Below are 15,014 nucleotides of genomic sequence, written 5' to 3' on the forward strand. Positions count from 1 at the left end.
AAAATTTTAAGTTATCAAAGGTAAGGAAAAATAACTATCCTGGAATTGGATGAAAATTGATTTATTTTTATCAAGTCTCAGGAAGTTAAAACTAAAATACTATGTGAGCTTAATGACAGGAAGTCATTCTGAGAAAACCATCATTAGGCAATTAAGTCACTGTGTGGTGTCACAGAGTCTAAGTACACAAGTCTAGAAGGTAAGCCTACTGGGACCAGTGTTGTGCATGAGGTCTGTTATCAACTGAAATGTTACTAAATAACACATGACAGTTAAATGTTAAAAGTTGTCATGGAAAAGTATACTCTACATAAGCACAGAGACACAAGGAGATGTAAATCAAGGAGAATTAAAAATATAAAATGTTAGTAGTAACAAATTTTATAAAAGAAAAAAAGTATTTTTGATGGTGTCTTCAATAGACTAGGCAAAATGAATAATTACTGCACTGATGTTTATTCACAGTACATTCCCAAACTGAAATATATGTTGAAAAAAATCCAGACTATAATATTTAAAACTAAAATTAAAATAAGTATAATTGTTATACCAAGAGATTTAAAAAATAGAATTATTCAAAGTACTCAAGTATAACCCAAGAAGATTAACGCCACCAACTTCTGGCAAGACCATGGAGCAACAGGAACTCTCATTCACTGACGGTGGGAAATTAGAATTATAGAAAATGATCAATGATTAGCAAGGAAAGATGGCAACACCAAATGTTGGTAAGGACATGGAATAACTGTCCTTGCTGGTGGGAATTCAAGTATACAGTCACTTTGCAAAATAGGCATTTTCTTATGAATATAAAAATATTCTTATCACATGATCTATCAATCACATTGTTGGTTTTTACCCAAAGGTCGTGGAAGCTGCTGTTCATACAAAAACCAGTATTTGAATGTCTATAGCAGTGCTATTCATTATTGCCAAAACTTTGAAGCAACCTTTAGTAGGTATGAATAGATAAATACACTGTGATACTTCCACACAGATAGATATTTATCACTAAAAGGAAATGAACTGTCCAAGCCATAAAGAGAGACGGAAGATTAAATGCATAATGCTAAGTAAAAGAAACCAATTTTAAAAGGCTACATACGACTTGTCTTTACTATATAGTATTCTGGAAAAGCTAAAAGAACGCAGACAATGAAAGAGCAGTGGTTACCTGGAACTGGAGGAGAGGCAGAGATAATAAGGCAGAACACAGATGATTTTTAGGACAATGAAAATATGTTGCATGATACTACAATTGGGAACATATGCAATATATATTTGCCCACACCCATAGAAGATACAATACCAAAGACCAGCCTAAAGTTAACCATGAAGTTTAGGTAATATTGGTATATAAATATAGGTTGCAAAATGGATGGTACTTCAATAGGGAGATATTTACACTGGGAGACATTTTATATATATGTAGAAATGGGAACATGAGAAGTCTACCTTTTCTCAGTTTATTTATAAACTTAAAAATATTCTAAAAACTAGGCACTACTTTAAAAGAAACAAAGGCTGAAATGAAAGAGAGCTAAAGAAAAATTGCAATTAATAAAAACAATTATACATATGTTAATCTTATACATAAGAGAAAAAATAAGGCCAAACTCTGTTGTCTACCAAAAATTATTTTACATATGAAGACACTGACAGAGTAGAAGTAAAGTCCAAGAGTGAGATGTCATGCCAGTACGAATAGAAATTACGTATTAAACTAATTTCAGAAACAGCAGACTAGAATATGTAATGCTATTAGGTAAGCATTGTGTTTTATAGAAAGAACGGACATTGCACAATGACAATGAGGTTATAATAGAGTGGGGTGGATATCCAATCCAATGTGACTGAAGTCCTTAGGAAAAGATGGCCATGTAAATACAAAATAAATACAAAAAGAAAAAAAAAAAAACATGGTGACAGAGAGAAAAGGAGAGAGTACTACATGATGATGAAAACTGAAATTATGCAGTATAACCCAACGAATTCCCAAGATTTTTTGCAAACTACTATGAGAAAGCAATGAATAACTTCCCTACAGAAGGATAAAGATATTACAAGGAAGAGAAACTAAGGATTAATATATTTCACAAACATATATGATAAATCCTTAAGAAAATATTAGCAAATTAAATTCAACAGTGTACAAAAATATATACTATCGACACATACCATGACTGTGGAATTTATTCCAGATGTGCAAGGTAGATCCTACACTAATCAACTAATTTATTCTGTTGTATTTACAAGCCAAAAAGGAAGAATCACATGATCTTACACACAGATGAAAAAAATGACAAAATTTAGCACCACATATAAAAAAATCTTTTTATTTTTTAAAATTATCTTTATTTATTGGATAGAGACAGCCATAAATCGAGAGGGCAGGAAAGATAGAGAGGGAGCGAGAAAGAGAGACACCTGCAGCCCTGCTTCACCACTTGTAAAGTTTTCCCTCTGCAGGTGGGGACTGGGGGCTCGAGCCCGGGTCCTTGAGCATTGTAACATGTGTGTTCAACCAGGTTCACCACCACCAGGTCCCAATATCTATTTTTTGTCAGCTAAAGAGAGAGGGGTGTTTTCTCTACAGGAACATTTAAAATCTAGTACACAGTATCATGTAAAGTGCCTAGAATATGAATTCTTATCTCTGAAAATGTAAATTAAACAAAAATATCCTTTTTTAAACATTCCTATTCAATATTGTGTGGTAATATCTAGTTAATACAAATAGGCCAGAAAAGAAAGTATAAAAGCAGACAGATTGAGAAGGAAGAAATAAAACTCTACCTTTCACATAATTGTCCATGCAGAAAATCCCAAAGAATCAACAAAAATATTCTTGGAAACTAACAAGTAATTATATCATACTCATAAGACACAGGATTGTATATTAAATAAAGTACTTTCCTATGGATGATTAGGGCAATTTATAATTGAAATTATATATGTACTACCATTTACATTAGCAAACAAAAAATACTTAGGTATAAATATCACATCTGTGTACAAGAACTGTATAAAGAAAACTACAAAACTTTGATCTAAGAAATTAAATAAACAGAATGATGTCATGGATAGGAAGCTCTAGTACCTTTGGAAAATATCTCCTCCAAAGTGAGCTACAGACTCAACACAATCCCAGATAATTTCTAGGTATTTTATGAATGCTGACTAGCTGGTTCTAAAATTTACACAGCAAGTCAAATAGCTAAAATAAAACTTAAATTAAGAGATGTTGAGGTCTGACGTTACTCAATATCAAGATAGGATACTAGCATTACTGAATATAGGAAAGGGAAAATGGCAAAGTGTACTCCTTTTTATTTAAGAAAGTGATTGATGGGAGTTGAGCGGTAGCACAGTGGGTTAAGTGCACATGGCACAAAGTGCAAGGGCCAGCATAAGGATCCCAGTTCAAGCCCCTGGCTCCTCACCTGCAGGAGGTCGCTTAGCGAGCGATGAAGTAGGTCAGTGTCTTTCTCTCCTCCTCTCTGTCTTCCCCTCCTCTCTCCATTTCTCTATGTCCTATCCAACAACAACAACAGCTATGACAACAATAACAACTACAACAAGCACAACAAGAAAAGTTAATTGTGGTTTATATAGAATAATGAGAAAATTAATGCTGATCCAATAAATAGCACTGACACATTATGAACTATAGAGTCAGTTTTTGACATTAATTCAAGCATGCATTTCTGGGATTAAAAGAATCACTTTTTTTGTTTGTTTTTTTTCCAAATTATGTTAGTTTGATCTAATGCTATATGAGTTTAAACAATTTGTACATGAGAAATTGTACCTACAGTTTCTTTCTTTTACTACAGAATAATTTTGACTCTGTCAAAATTCTGTCATTAAAAAATTAATTTGAGAATAAGATTATGCTTTTAATTTATATATATTGAATTTTTTACCTCTATTAGATGGATGTAGTAGCAATGTAGTACTTATTTCCTTTCCATATAAATAGCTTTCAATAAAGGGAGTTGTTTTTTTCGTTTTCCCTAGAAACCAAGTTTAGACAGATTTTACTTATTTTGTTGCTCATTTGCTTTTGGCTCTTCTTCCTAGCAGTTCTTATTTTTCTTTTATCCTTACAATGCCAATGAAACCCTTCCCTCCTTACCATTTGATAGGGTTCCTCACCTCGAACTACATTTACTCTCATCCCCATAGAACCATCAAAGCAAAAACTCAATATGTCTGGGATTTTAAGCAGTGCTTAAGGTAGAAACAATATTTTTATTAGCTTCATGTTGATTTGTCGTATTATAGAAGTATACCCTCAGGCTGAGAAGATAGCAGAATGACTATACAAAAATAGTCTTTGATGCTTGAGGTTCTAATTACCAAGATCATTCTCGACTGCCACATCAACCAGAGCTGATTATTGCTATAGTTATCTACCTGTCTACCTATATAATCTTTATTTTTCCTTAATTAAAATAAATAAATTATCTATTTTCTTTATTTCTTTTTTTTTTCCCCCTTCCAGGGTTATCGCTGGAGTTTGGCTAAGAATCTACTGCTACTGGTGGCCATTTTTTCTACTTAATTTTATTGGATAGGACAGAGTGAAATTTAGAGAGTAGGGAGAGGTAGAGAGGGAAATAGAAAGATAGACACGTGCAGACCTGCTTCACTGCTCTTGAAACACACCCCCCTCAGGTGGGGAGTGGGGGCTCAAACCAGGATCCTTCCATAGATCCTTGTGCTTCATACTATGTGCGCTTAACTGGGTGTGCCACCACCCAGCCCCCCTTTCCTTTATGTATTTATTTATTTTGCTAATAAACATGTCTCACTCACTATCTTATTTGAAAAGCCTTCCATTTTTTCAACCTTTTGCAGAACCTTTCTACATGGTAGACATGAATTTCTATTTGCCCAACATGAATTCTTTAAGACAGTCAATTAGACCTCTACATTCATTTTGTTCTCTATTGGACTCTTCCTTTTGGAAGAAACATATTTAGTTCCCGTGCCACATGCACACAAATATACCAGCTGTCTCAAGAGGAAAAGTGAGTTCTGGCATCAAGTTTTTGCCGTAAAAAAAAACTAGGTGTCCTGGAACCTCACCTCTCCAGAGCCCTGCCCCACTAGGGAAAGATTGACACAGGCTAAGGGTATTGGTTGACTTGCCAGTGTCCATGTTCAGCAGAGACACAATTATAGAAGCCACAAATTCCACCTTCTGCACCCTATAAAAAATTTTGGTCCATACTGCCACAGGATAAAGAACAGGGAAGCTTCCAGTGCATGGGGATGGGACATGGAACTCCAGTGGTAGGGACTATGTGGAATTGTACCTCTGTTATCTTATGAATTTTGTTAACCACTAATAAAATTTTTTTAAATAATTTTAGTGAGCTATAAACAATGAATAAGTAAAAAATAATTTTCCTCTCTTTCATTAAAAGTCCCTATTGTTAAGTAGTATTAATCATGTAACCCTTTTACCTAGTATGTCAATATAATCAAACTTTACATATTATACCTAGGTATATAACTTAGATGTTCAAAAGAGAAAAAATAGAACTTAGATGTTCATGTTTTCTAATTTTATTAAGCAATATTTATTTATTTATTTTGGAAAGAGAGAGAACTTGAGAGGGAAGGAGGAGGTAGAGAGAGACAGACCTACAGCACTATTTCACTCCTCGTGATGCTTCTCCCCTGCAGTTGGAGACGGAGTGCTTGAACCCAGGTCCTTGTATACTACAATGTGTGCTCTACCAAGTATGTCACCATCTGACCCCTTCATAAATTTTAATTCATTTTTCTGCATGTTTTGTTACAAATAAAAAAATTCTAAAATTATAAACTGTAAATATCCATTTGTAAAAATTAGCTACTACTATGTAGAATGCCCACAAGCAGTAAGAATTCTTAAACATTTTTTCACAGTGTTTTAGTATTTTGCTAATTAGTAGTAAGTGCAAGACCTGGCATTTTTCAAAAAAAAAATGATTAGCTTTATATATTCGATCGAAACAGTCAGAAACTGAGAGGGCAAGGATAGATAAAGAGGAAGAGAGACAGAGACACACCTGCAGCATTGTTTCACCAGTCATGAAAATTTTCCTCTGCAGTTGGGGACCGGAGGCTCAAACCTGGATCCTTCTGCAATATAGCATGTGCCCTCAACCAGGTGCACCACCACCTGGGTTCAAGACATGCCATTTTTATAGGCATGTCTTATTTTTCACTAATGAATATTTTTTTATACCACTGTTGAATACAGAATGTTGTTCCTACTCCTTAACCAGATGTTAAAGGAATCTTATAAATGGTTTCAACTGAGTAGCCTTTGGATTTCTGCATAACCTTCCCTCAAATCATGTTTTCTGCATGCAGCTGAAACTATGAGCCAGGGCAATTCCTATATATCAAGAAAAGTTGACTCGCTTTCTTGTCTTGTTGTGATACTGATACTTGTTGTGATCTACCTAGATCAGTTCTTATTCTCATTTCCATTCACTGAAATCCTATGTGTCCTTGACACCCCCATCACTTTGCAGATTCACAAGCTATGAATACTAGCTGCCTCATCTATATGGTTAAAGCACTTTTCCAAAAACCTTTCCAAATAATCTCATGATTCACCTTCTAATCATTGTACAATGAGACTATTGGTCTCCATATACTATATCATTTTGGAGTTTGAAGCCATGTTTCTGTCACCTTGGAATATCCCTAGAAACCTAGGATTTTACTCATTAATATATTTACCAAAGTGCATGTACTGAATTCAATGACACACACACCCCCATTTGCTTTACCCAACAGCACAATATGAATAGCTTCTTAAAACTACTCATGTCATGCATCAGGGATATTTTTCCACTGATATTTAAACTGTAATAACTAAAGCAAAATAACAAGCAGAGAGAGCACTTTAACAAAACAAGGGGATTTTTTTTATGAGTGGAAGGATTTAGCCTGAAAGGCAGGAATCTCTGTGGGCCTCTCAGAACTATGCAGCTGTACTGCTGGCTGCGGTCTGGAGTTTAAGAGATATTTTCTAAGTCTGTTGTTGTTATTAATTTGAGGAGAAGAGGTCTCTGTAGAGGAAAAAAAAATCCAAGATTTTTTGTTTCCTTTTCCATCACTCACAGTCACTGTAATGTCAACACCATTTAGGTCAAATTTCAGGCATTCAAAATGTGCAGCTTTGTCCAGCTGCAGGAACTGAAACTCTTCTGGAGCACTGTAGCCTGACCAATAAAATATGTCGAAGGGTGTTAGTAACAATTAACAGGTGTGTACCTTCCCCCAGACAACTTTCGTATGACATGAAGTATATAATGTAGTTTACTTGGATTTCATAGGAATCATATTCTAGCAAATATGTATCTGTTTTTACTAGTGGATCTCAAAGAATTGGGATTTTTCAGCCATGTAAACCACATAAATAAAGGTTACAGGGTGTCATGACTCAATCCTCATCAAAAACACTGCTTCTTGGATTAAGGTCATGGACTCAGCCGCCCAAATCCCTGTCCCTGTGTTTCTTCCCTGGTGGTGGAAATCAGGAAAATTAAAATTCTCTTCCAGATATTCCATTTATCTAATTTGTGATTTCTGCACATAGAAAGTAAAGATAATAACATTAAACTGGTGGTATAATAATGGGAATTCAGCATGGTAACATAACTATTGGTTCTGATTCAATTATGAGCAATCATTAAATGTTAGCAATCAATTGAACAAAATGTCATTCCTATTAAACCACACACAAATGTCTATCCTATTTCTCTTGTCTCTTCTCCTGCCTCTATCTGTTCCTTTTTCTCTAAAGCTTATTCACTGTCTGTTTGGCTATGAGCCATACCCTTCCTCTCCAGTCTGCCAAAACCCACACCAGTAACCAGTTCGATTATGCATTTACAACCCACCTAAGTTTTCATCCTCTTTCTTTTTTTGATGTCCTCACCTTCCCAGTCATCACATTCTGTAACCTCTACTGGCAAATTTCTCTTTCCATAATCATAAACTGATGTAAATAACTAAACAATAGTGACCGAGTCAAGTGACCTCAGCTGAGCTCTCATTGTATCTGAGCTTTTTTTTTTTAATTTATCACTTGTTGATTCCCTGTTACATTCCTTACTGCAGCTGTTCCACATGTTTCCGCTCTGCTCAAATCTCTAATCCCAGCCCTCCTCCCTCCTCTCTTAGCACATAACCTCACCTCCTACTGAGAAAATTGAAACCATCCCAATTTAAGCTTTCACATTTTTACTCCTCTTCCACTGAAAATATGTGCATCTCTCCCTTGTTGCTGTGCTATGAATTTAAGGAAATGTTTTTCTTTGCAGGGAAGCATCATGCTGTGGTGTAGTGCTTTGGGCTTGGGGCTAGACTAAATTAGACACATGGTATTGACATAGCATAATGTTGACAAGTTTCCAATTTCAAAACTTCAATAGCATCATTTCTAAATAGGGGTAATTGTATCCATAGGGTAGTAGAGGATAATTGACAGATTTTGGAAGATAAGAAATAGTTAACAAATACAATTACTATAATTATTTTGAAAAGCCAAAACTGCTAACCTGTATTCCTGAGCCTACCTACTCTAATAATTATAATGATGATAAAATTAAATAATAATGTTCATGTGCTTCTTAGTAAGTTACTTCCACAATAATCTTTTCTTATTTTTTAATAAAATATAACTCATTGGATATTTGTTTTTCTCTTAAATATCATCTGTCTTTCTTTTACTTCAAAAGAAAATGCAAAGCATACTTCATTTCTAGCTAAACTCCCACTTTTTCAATTTGTTTTTAAATTTTTTATTAACTTTATTTATTGGATAAAGACAGAGAGAAATTGAGAGGGCAAGGGAAAATAGGGAGTTGTACAGAGAGACACCGGCAGACCTGCTTCACCACTCACACAGCTTTTCCCCTGCAGGTGAGGACTAGGGGCTTAAACCCAGGTCCTTGCACATTGTAACATACACACTTAAACAGGAGCGCCACCATCGGGCCCCTTTTCCAAGGTTTGACTAGTACCTTTGAGAAAACTGTCAGCCCTAGTTCCCTTTTTGTACAAAATAGTTCTGATTCATATGGCAATTACCAGTTACAGACAAAGAATGACTAGTTAATAGTTACAGTTTAAGCGTTGTAAACAATCATATATGAAGCCTGGTCTTTAAACATGTATTGGTTTAAATTTGTATTTTATTGGAAGGTAGTAGATGCACACCTACTGATACAAATTGTATCAACATGAAATAGATATGTTAGTTATACCTGGATTCTTTCCAGTCTAAATCAGTATAGGATATTCATCACTTACCTTGGGGAACAATAAGCTAGCACTAATGAGAAGTATTCTATTTATTTGCAGATTCTTGTTCTTGTTCATTTGGGGGTTTTGTTTTGATGGAAATGGGGCTTCCCACAGATACAATTTTAGTGCTGTAGGCATTTTCATTCAGATAGAAAGAGAAAGCCACCAAAGCATAGAGCTTCCGCCATTGTCAGGTAATACAGGTACTCAAACGTGTTGTATAGTGCACATGATAATGTAGGCAGCCTACTTGGTGAGCTATTTCTTCAGCCCCAACACTATACATAGTGAAAAAGTTAGATACACTGTTGGAATTACTCTTCTTTTGGTGAGCATTAGTAAGCTATAAAGTGTCCTATATCGGGAGACTGCATAGTGAGTACCTGTGTGAACAGCACCTTACCTGTGCCTCCAAAAACCAAATTTTACTCCTCTTCTGTCATTACCATTATCACTGACTAGTCATTACCACTTCTAGATTTCAGATTTACCTATCAAATGAAGATGCAATTTAAACCATATAAAATTTGAGACTATTTTTTTAAAAAATTATATAATGATAGCATGCTACTGATTTTTCTATCAGAAATATACTTAAAAGTAAATAAATTCCTTTTGCAATATTCTAATCCAGAGAGAGAATACATTGTCTTAATTGAGAACACACTTTGGCCATACTCAAGTATGCTTGACTCCAAAAATCCTAAAAACAAAATGGAAAGCAACAGTGGATGTATTCTGTGCAAACAGCACTCCCCAAATTGGACTTCCTGAAGATCTGCACAATACTCCAGGACTGTCTCCAATTAAGGAAGACGCTAAGTGTGGTGAAATGAATTGAAGAGATCTCCGACATCTGGATCCTTCTACTTACTGTATTTGGTTTGGGGCTTAGGTAGCACAACACACCAGCTGTCCTTTTCTTCCAAACTCAAGAATTAGTGAAGTAAACTTGTCTATATTTCACACTAATTCTGTGTTCATTTTTGCAAGTCTCCTCCAAAAGTCACAGAAAGTGATCATATGGAGACTTCTGCAAGAAAAAAAAAATGAGTTACACTGACTGGTGATTAGATTGATTTTTGACTTAGACATTTGTTTTACATATATATTCAATTTAATAAAACATTCATTTCACACCTAAAATACAAAGGCTTGAAAATTATTATAGCATAGATTGTTTTTTTTTTATTCTAAATCCCTGGTCTATGAAAGTGTTTTAAGTTTAATTTTGCTAATACTTGAAAAATACTTCTCACTTATTCATTATGAACATTTACCTAGGACCCACTCTGTGAATTAGTCAAAGTAGTTTATTTACACTAACTTACTAATTCCTCATAACTACTTGATAATAACATTCCCTGCTATGTTCAACAAAATCTCTGTAAATTCCAGCTTCCCTAGTGCTGTTATAGTATTTGAATTTCAAAGTCCCAATGGGAACATGTAATTGTTCCCAAAGTCCCATTGGGAACATATGATTAACTAAACCTAAATTATTTTTTTTCTCAAATAGAAAGGTAGTTCCAAACTTAGCTAACCACAAATGGCAGATATCCAATACAACCTCATCATCTTTTATTACTCAGTAGTTACATGTCCTCATGACATTAAAATAATATTATCATAAAGAAAGATTATGGGGGGGCGGGCAGTGGTGGACAGGGTTAAGTCCACATAATATGAAGCTCAAGGTCTCACACAAAGATCCTGGTTCTAGCCCCTGGCTCCCTGCCGGCAGGGACATCGCTTCACAAACAGTGAAGCAGGTCTACAAGTGTCTATTTCTCCCTCTCTATATTCGCTTCCCCTCTAAATTTCTCTCTGTTCTATAAAAAAAAAATGGAAAAAAAATCTTCACAGGAGCAATGGATTCGTAGTGCAGGCACTGAGCCCCAGCAATAACCCTTCTCAAGGCAAATAATAATAATAATAATAAAATAAAAATAAAAGGTTTGACCTGGGACACAGTATGTGTCAGAGGTAAACAGTGTTTTCATCTTTCTTTCTCTCTACCTCTTTCTAATAAAAATAAAAGTAAATAAATAAATCTTCTGAAAAAAAGGAATGTAACAATACAGTAATTTCAACTAGTAGACAACTGAAGATATATTCTCACCCACTCTACAATGAAGTAACACAGTGTTCAATTACATTTCATCTCCAGCTCAAAATACCGAATTTTTATGGGATATTTGATTCTTCTCTAATCCTGTCATTATCAGACATCTTACAACTTATGCACCAAATTTAGAATATAAATCTGATAAACATGATATCTATTCAAGAAAAATAGTTAAAGCAGACTAACTATAGGGGAAGTATGACTTATAACTGGGCACTAGCTTTTTGGAATTAACTTGCTTATATATTTGAACAATCACCACATCATGAGTCATGTTCTATTCTCTAGAAATTTTGAATTACATACTTGAAGAATCATAGAAAGAGGGGGTGGGGCCATGGCACACCCCATTAAGTACACACAGTACTATGCTCAAGGACTGGAGTTCAAGCCCTGGCTCCCCACCTATAGTAGGAAGGCTCCACAAGTGTGAAGCAGCTCTGCAGGTGTCTATCTCTCTCCCTCTCTCTTTCCCCCACCCCTCTCAATTTCTCTCTATTTTAGCAAATAAAATAGAAAGCAAAAAAAAAAAAAAAAAGGAAAAACAGCAAGCAGGATCAGTAGATTCATAGTACCCTAGTGCTGGCACTGAGCCCCAACAATTACCTTGAAGGCAAAAATAAATAAGTAAATAAATAAATAAAGTAGAAGAATCATAGAAGTAGCGCAATGATGTTTCTCATCAGAAGTGACATCAGCACTGGTACTAAAAATAAACAAATTACAGAAAAACTGATTTTTGTTGGAATTTACTTTTGAGGGGGAACTTCAGATTGAGTTTTCTTCTGCAATAAATTGTGCAGCATATTTTAAAGTCTTTATCAACAAATAACCTCACATATTTGTCATATTTTTTCTGCAATATCTTATGAATCTTGCTAAATAGCCCATCTTCTTTTAAAAATTTCCTTTTTCTTAATCTTGCTAGAATATTTCTAATTTTTCAATACTATTCAAATGACCAAAGAACATTATAACTGGTATTTTCTTTATTGAAATTTCTAACAACAAGTTCTAGTTTTTTCATATTACTGTTAGGAGAAATAGTGATGACAGGTAGTAGTTACATATTGCATGATTCTTTATTTTTAAATAACTCTCTACTTCACTGATTTGTTTTCACTCTGTTCTTCATTTTCTTTCTTCTGTTTATATTGTAATCTGCTCATTTCCTTGACCCTTAAAGTAGACTCTGTGGCCATTCATTTGAGACCATTATTTTATTATATAATGTCTTTTTAGATAGAGACAGAGAGACTTAAGAACCAAAATTTCTTTCAGTGTGGTGAGAGGTGGGCTCAAACCTGGTTGCACATATGACAAAACAGTGCACTATTCAAGTGAACTATGTTGTCAACCTAATATACTTTTAAAATTTATGGGTGACTTAACAATGGTTTACAAAATTATATGATTACCAGGGTATAGTTTCATTCCACACCCTTCACCAAAATTCTGTGCCACTCCCCGCCACTACCACCATCTCTACCACCACAGTTGTTAAAAAAAATCCCAGAGACAAGTTGGCTTTTGTTTTGTTTTATATTCTTTAAAAATCATTGTATTTCATGTTCCTATATTCCACATATGTGTGATACCATCTAATGGTTGTCTTTCATTTCCTGACATGCTTCACTAAACATAATCTCAAGTTTATCCATTTTATCCTGATAAATATAATCTTATCGTTTTTAATATATATATATATATATATATATGTTTCTGCCTCCAGGGTTATTGCTGGGGCTCAGTGCCTGTACTATGAATCCACTGCTCCTGGAGGTCATTTTTTCCCCATTTTTGTTGCCCTTGTTGTTATCATTATTGATGTTGTTGTTGTTGGATAGGACAGAGAGAAATCGAGAGAGGAGGAGAAGACAGAAGAGGGAGAGAAAGACACCTGCAAACCTGCTTCACCACTTGTGAATGACACCCCCCCCCCCCCCCCGCGCGCAGGTATGGAGCCGGGGCCTCAAACCGGGATCCTTATGCCAGTCCTTGTGCTTTGCACCATGTACACTTAACCCACTGAGCTACTGCCTGACCCCCTACAAGATTATCTTTTTAAATTACAGATTAGTAGTTCACCAATAATACATAAATTTACTATTATTTGTTTTGTTTTGTTTTTTGTTGTGTTTTACCAGAGCACTGTTCATCTTTGGTTTACACTGGTGCTGGGAATTGAAACTGGGACTTTTGGTGTCTTAGTCATGAAAGGCTCTTTGGCTAACCATTGTCTCCTCAGCCTTATAATACATAGCTTATAATACAAAGCTTTTTTTTTGAAACCTGAGTGAGCAACCTTCTACAAATTTAGATATGCTATTCATTTTTAATTCTATTCAGTTTAGCATCTGAAACATGAATCATTTATTTTGATAATTCAAAAATAATTTATCTATTTATTTGAGAAAGATCACAGTACTACTGTATTCTGCATTGTGGCTGTGTCTGAAAATAAGTCTGGGGCCTCAGGCATGCAAGTCCTTTGTTCTAGTGCTAGAAACGTGAATTATTTATATGAAAGTTATACAGTTTCTAAATATGGAAACTTTCTGGAGATCTTTCTGTTTATGATTTCTAGCTTCATTTTGGTCAAGGAATATACATTCTCACTTTAAATCTTTCAAGTTTACTGAGACACATTTTATAGGTCAACATGTAGATTACTTTTTAAATTTTCTATGACTTAAAAATGTTTTTATTTTTTATAGTAAACAATTCATTTGTGTCTTAATTTTCTCTGTTTAGTATTATTACTCAGGTCGTATATTTGCATAATATGTTCTCAACTATTTTTCTATTACTGAGATAAATGTATTTAACTATATCCACATTGCAGATGTCCTTGCTTTATAATATCACATCAAGGAGTTTCTCTTACTTTTAAGTATTATTACTACATACATAAACATTTGGTTTGATTAGACATCACTTTATCCTCATGAAATGAAATTATTCAATCCCTGGTAATGCTATTTGCTCTGAAATGCATTATGCCCGGAGACAGGCAAAGTGGCTTACATGGAAAATATGCTCCTTCATTATGTATATGACTCAGATGGGAGCCCAGCCACCAGTGAATTGAAGGGAGCTGAGATATTGTGATCTCTTTCACTCTATCTGGCTGCCTCTGTCTAAAAAGGTAGAGAATGAAAAAACAAAAACTCCATGAAACACATTATACCTCATATAAATAAAACCAGTTCAGTTTTCATTTGATATGCTAGCTTAGCGTGTGTTTTTATCTTTATATTATTAATGTAAATGTTTTATCATTTAACACAAATTTCTTGTAGGTACATAGGGTTTTGCTTTTTTCCCCAATCTGACAATATCTGCCATTTTTTTAAATCCCAGTTACATTTAATTCATTTTTATATAGTTAATTTTTTATCTCAAGTCTTTCTTATTGATTTTCTTTTTGCCTCATTTGTTCCTTGTTTGTTTTTCCTTCCTTTTCAGTTTTGTTTACTCTATTTTATAGCCATCTTTAATATTTTGTCATCATCTAATTGTATTTTCTTCATTTTGTAAGTTGATAGAACTATTGGGTTTCTTA

Source organism: Erinaceus europaeus, chromosome 5 (assembly GCF_950295315.1).
Source record: "Erinaceus europaeus chromosome 5, mEriEur2.1, whole genome shotgun sequence".
Lineage (NCBI taxonomy): Eukaryota > Metazoa > Chordata > Mammalia > Eulipotyphla > Erinaceidae > Erinaceus > Erinaceus europaeus.